We start from the raw sequence: 5,899 nt of genomic DNA on the forward strand, positions 1-5,899 counted from the left end.
GGCCTTTCATGCTACAAAGCCTTACCTTTTTAGGCTACATACTCTTCCTCTTTGCCTTCCTCACCGTATGTCCATATCAAAGGAAATGGGTAAACAACATCTTTAAACTGTAACTTACAGGAATGAAAGAATAATATATAAACGATTCTCTGAACACTGGAGGTCCCTCTCTCTGTCTTTCTCTCCATCCCTCTCAGTGTCTTTCTCTGGGTTCTCACTGTCTTTCTCTCAGTACTCTTTACTGTCTCTCTCCCTGTCTTTATCTTCGTTAGGCTCTGTCACTCTCTGCCTCTGAGAGGAGACCATGTCTGTGGAGTGTTGCCCCTTTTCTAATAAACTTTCTTTTGGGCACTAACTTTAGCATATATGTTGAATGCTTTCTATAGTCTCTGTGAAAGAGCTCTCTTCTCTCAGTGCAGGTCTTGGTCTGCCTCCACTTTGGGATATTTGCCCTGTCCTGCATCAAAATCAATACAATGTATAACTCAGTTATTTTTTTTCCTTCCTAAGTAGAACTCACCTAGGATAGTGAGAGCTAACGCTTACTCAATGTTTTCCAAGCACCACATACTGCACCATCTGTTTACGCATTACTCTCAAGAACCCAATGAATTAGGTACACAAAAATTTAAAAGCAATCGAGCACTTTAAAAGTATATCCCTTGAGTCTACGGCCATGCTACCCTGAACAAGTCCAATCTCATCTGATCTCAGAAGCTAAGCAGGGTCAACCCTGGTTTGTACTTGGATGGGAGACCATCTAGGAAGATCAGGTGCTGTAGGCATAAAAAAATAAAATTAAAATATAAGGGACTGTAAGCTGACAAGGTCCTTGCAATCTGTGAGGTCAACCAAGGGTTGCCTTGTCTAAAAATTAAAAATTAAAAAAATTAAAGTATATTCCTTGAAAACCAGATTCATAAAAATTGTCAAAAACAATTGTGTATGTATCTTGTACTGTATATCACCTCCCTGCCCATGAGAAACCAAACTGTGGCCTCCATTTCAACCATTAATTATGGTATGATGTGAAAGTTTGCAGGGAATAAGAGCAGAGCATCTTAAACTTTAATATCCACCTTCTCCCCTAATAATGTTGTTGAAAGGCAGACAGTGATTCGATGGGTCTGAGGTGGGGCCTGAAAATTTGCAGGTGAACCTGGCGCTGCTTCCTGAGCACGCATTGAACAGCAGGGATCCAGACAACAGGCTCTATGTGAGTCCTGTGACATGAGGAGCATCTACTAAATGGAAGGAGGCCTCATTCCTAGGTGTCCATATACATTTGCATAAGACACTGAGAGTGAGCGTCTCCTTCAACAGTGTACTAGTCACGCTGCTTACTTCCCACTAGTACCTATTCTGATTTACCTGTCAAATCAGCCTCACCCAAATGAGAGATTATACCCTGCACCAGTACTTTCTGGGCTACAGACAATCCAGAGCCTCGGCCGATATGGTCTGGGAGAATTTGTGCAGCAACCCAGGGTCTTTCTTCCCACATCAGATGCACAATCTTCACTTCAAGTGAAGTTCTGTGGGGATACACCCTGTAGGTAGGGTTTAAATACAGAAATACCCCAATAGCATACCCCAGAGAGTTGTGTATTTTATGTGACATTCTCGAAGAGGCTAACCTGTATGAATGACATTGGCGAGTTTCCTTGCCTTTTTTGTCATATTGATTTGAGCAAATGGGAATCAGCAGTAAGAGATGGGAGAGGAGAGGAAAGAGGTTGGGACATTTATTTGTCTGTTCCTGTTCTTCGGGATCACCTCTGGCTGGACTATAACCCTGGATCAGGTCACAACTTCTCTCCCTCAGCCCTCTCTATTAGCTTTTTTTGTTCTTTTGGTTGCAGGAGTACCCGATATGCTGTGATATCTCCTGCGATCCTCAACACCATGCCCACATCTTTACAAATAATCGTTTTATTGAACTTCTTCAGTGATACAATTTGAGTGTGACATTCGTTTTCTGCTAGGACTTGATTGACACAAAGTCCACACTCATACACCTGTGGATCCCAAGTGTTTGTTTATACGTGTCTCTATGAACTTCATCCAAACCTAATCAATGGCTGAGTGTGATACTAAGGGAGTAATATTGTTTCAAAGTTCTCTATATGATATGTTAAACTTCCGGATTTTAAAAGTTCTCCGTTATGTTTTTCTTTAAGGATCATTCATGACCTGTGTAACATGGGGACCTCACTGTCTGGGGTGTTCTACATAGTTACAGCTCAGGATATTTCGAGCTTTTCCTCCTCTCAGCTCTCCTAGGATATAGATTAAAACTGTCATTTTCAATTAGCAGAGAAACCAACAACAGTAGAAAGAGTAACTTTCTCAAGGTCACTATAAGTCGTTGACCAGGGCAACAGTCAAGTTCTGACTTCCTGCATTTCCTACATATTTCTTAAGTTTCTGCAGAAACCCTGAAGTGTATCCATTTTCTGTCTGGTTTGATTAATCCATGGGCTGAGTGATATAAAAGAGAAAAATAAGTACAATTTAATTTCCATCACTTGTGATTGAGGAATTGAAAACTCATTGAAGGAGACCTAACTCTAAGCTTACTATATGTGCTAATGTTGTTGAAAATCAGTGGCAGCATTGAAGAGCCTTCTGAGGCATTTAGGGCAGCTTCTCCTTGAATCCTCTATTCCCACCATAATTTAAAAATTTTCATAGTCCTGAAATGGCAGCATGGGATGCGGCAATGTACAAATTTATAATTACTAAATGTACTACTTGTAAATTGCTCTGAATAAAATTGCATCCTAACTGCATCAATTTGATTTTGCTAAAAACTTGTTTATTACTACTCGTTGGGATTGCTTGGGGTTTGTTTCTATTTTTTTCAGAGGTGATTTAACGCAGAAGCACACTCTACTCTGATCCTTAGATTCCTGCTCCTTCTACTCCTCTCATACACCTTGGGGGGTGGTGCAGGTGAATTTCCATCACTCCTTTGCACACTCCTAGGTCTTCCCATTTGCATACTTCTTGTTGTTAGGTATTGTTGGAGGTTCGAGAGTGAGCTGTGTCTTATTGAAAAGTTTTCACTTGGCTTAAAAGTTAAATTGACATGAAACAGATTAACAGGAGAAAATAACCAAGTTTAATTATATATGTACCTATGGGGATTCCATAAGTAAATGGGACACAGGACAAGTCAGGCTCTTGGGGCTGATGTGCCATCTTGAGCTAAGGTGAAAGAGGTAGGGGTAGTGGTTTGGACTTCAAAGGGAAGGAAGGCGATTCACGTGGAGATGGAGACGCAAATGTTCTTCAAAAAAGGTTTTCTGGACTGTCTTTAACCATGGGACACAGAAAGAACTTTGATCAAAGGGACCTTGCTGGGTTCCTCCCTATCATACCTAGTTTATATTAGAATATAGTTAACTATAGTGATAACTCCCTTCCTGGAGCAGGTCCTCTATCTAGATTTTTAAAAACTATTATAGGAAAGGTCAGTGGTTCTTTCTGAGTCTTTTGTTTTCCAGAAATAACCAGCTTAAAATAATCAATGTTTCCAAAAAGGTATATTTGGGGGTGGCAAACTCTGTTTCCCCTCAGGCTGTAATGCGAATGTGAATAAATATGGCTGAGTAGTAACATCGTATATATGGAAAACATGCCTTCTTATAAATCTATTACTATTTTTTCTTATTCTAGAAGTTTCATTAGAAATTGGAATATAGTAGATTTTAAGGATTTTATAAAAGTTATCAAAGGCTATATTAAACTTTAACCCCTTACTTGAAGAAATAATGCTGTCAAAAAAAATCTTGTGAATTCTCTCCTGGGAAGTTTGTAAATGAGTTCTTTTTCTTTTTGTGTCTTCATATAAAGTATCCAAGCTTTATTTCTGTACATTACGAATTCTAATAGAAAGCAAATCACACATATTTATTAACTTTCCTAAATTCTCAACATCACTTGTTAATCTCTTAAAAACAGTTTCTTATTGCTATGAAGGTAATGGCAGCAATGAAAACACACATTATAGCTTCATTAGGATTGTATGTTTATCTTAAATCTCTACTGAAATTCCTCCACTGAATAAGATGATAATGATAGCACTCAAAACATACAACATGGAAGCAGGGACAAAAGACTACCAAGCAATAAGTACAAAAGATATTCGATTGGGATTTAAAATTAAATGAGGGAATCAATGATCCAGAAAACAGATAGGAATGCTCTCTGTCAATCCGCAGTTTGTAACAGCAGCAGACGTGAAAACTCATAGAGTAAGGGTTTAAGCTAGGTGGTCTGTGCCAGAATGCAGGAGTGATAGGTTGAGGTAATATGCAACGGCCTTCATATTCCATGAAGTGGGGGCTGGTCACTGCTTGACACCACCTCCTTTTGAGGAAGTGAAACCACTCATTGTTTAAGAAAGGAATACAGCAGATACAGTTAATAAACATAGTAGTGGAGCTCTGCAGAAATTACATAGGAAGGATGGTGTGATTTTTCTGTTGAACATCCTATATTAAAGTTCAGGGAAAAAGCCACCCAGGATGTAGCACAGGTATACTAAAGCCACATGAAATGCATGTTGGCTACTAAATTATGAGAGTTTTCCAACATTCTTTATTCAATAAGCAAACAATCATTGAGTGCTCATCCTGTGTCAGATTTAGAAGAATTTTATAGTTCAAGTTATCAAACAGAAAGGAACCAAGAGAGAAAGCAAGGAGACCAGTTACAAGTCTCCTGAGATATTCCTCAGAGAGAGGATAATAGCTTAGACTAGCGATCTAAAAACGGTGGACCAACATTTGCTAATTGATTGAATATGGGGTATGAGAGAAAGAGAAGAGTCAAGAATAACTTTGTGGTCCTTATAATGGGCAAATAGAAGAAAGGACATTGTATTTATGAAGTTTGTGGAAAGTTTCTAGGGAAAAGACTGTGAACTCAGAACCTGTTAACTTTGAGAATGCCATTAGATACCCAAGTGGTTTCAACAAAGCATTTAGATGCACAAGTCTAGAACCAAGTGCTGAAGAATCAGTTTGGAGTTTGTTGGTATTAAATAGTATTTCAAGCTATAAGACCAGGTACTGTTACCGTTTGGAGGAAATTTGAACTCTAGCGTCATCCCAGCAGCACAGAGCGGGTAACAATATAGATATGCAATTTGCATTTCCTCGGTTCTTCCCAACCTCAATGCAGCAAGGAATTACAGGTCAGTGAGATTTAGAAAAAGTAAGATTTCTTAAAGTATATTTTAGAAGGAGACAGGCTAAGGAAGGCTGTAGCCCTGTGGAATTTGGGAGGTGAAAAGGTAAAAGAGTACACTCCAAGGGAGGTGCAGGTTTTCAGTGAAGTGGCTTGTAACAATGCAGAAGTGGGAAAGTCTGTATTATATTAGGGCCACAGTAGGTGGTTATAAAGACATTCCTAGGTGATTGGCGTGTTAGGTCATTTTGTTTGACATTCGGCTACATATAACATTTGGACTAGTGCACATGTGCATACCCAGAATTCAGTCTGTTATAATTAGATTCATAAACTCTGGACATAAACATGGTATTATATGATATAATGAGGCTGAGGTTGTGGGCAGGTTAGGGTAGTACCTTCTGAGCATGTGTCTGTGGCGGGTTTACCTATAGGTTTACTGTCACCTGTCTTCTGTCTCTTAGGATGTAGAATTCTTTAACTACCAGTGGGGTGTTCTTTGGGTGGTCTCTGGGCTGTACCTGGGTTGGGCCTTTGTTCCTTTGTTTCCTTGTTGCTCATATCTGACTAATTACCTAACAATATAATTCTCTAAAACCATTATTCAACCTAGTGTTTGTAATATCTGTTAAGTAGGTCCAAGAAAAATGAAAGGACACATTAACCTAAAAAATCATTACCCAAGGAATAACAAAGACAG

The 5,899-nt window shown here is 39.0% G+C and overlaps 1 pseudogene; it reads left to right on the top strand.

The window, feature by feature from the left end:
• The first annotated feature begins 666 nt into the window (after positions 1–666).
• LOC118606340 lies at positions 667–785 on the top strand (annotated as a pseudogene).
• The last annotated feature ends 5,114 nt before the right edge of the window (positions 786–5,899 follow it).

This window comes from Rousettus aegyptiacus, unplaced genomic scaffold (genome assembly GCF_014176215.1).
Source record: "Rousettus aegyptiacus isolate mRouAeg1 unplaced genomic scaffold, mRouAeg1.p scaffold_m13_p_7, whole genome shotgun sequence".
Taxonomy (NCBI): Eukaryota; Metazoa; Chordata; class Mammalia; order Chiroptera; family Pteropodidae; genus Rousettus; species Rousettus aegyptiacus.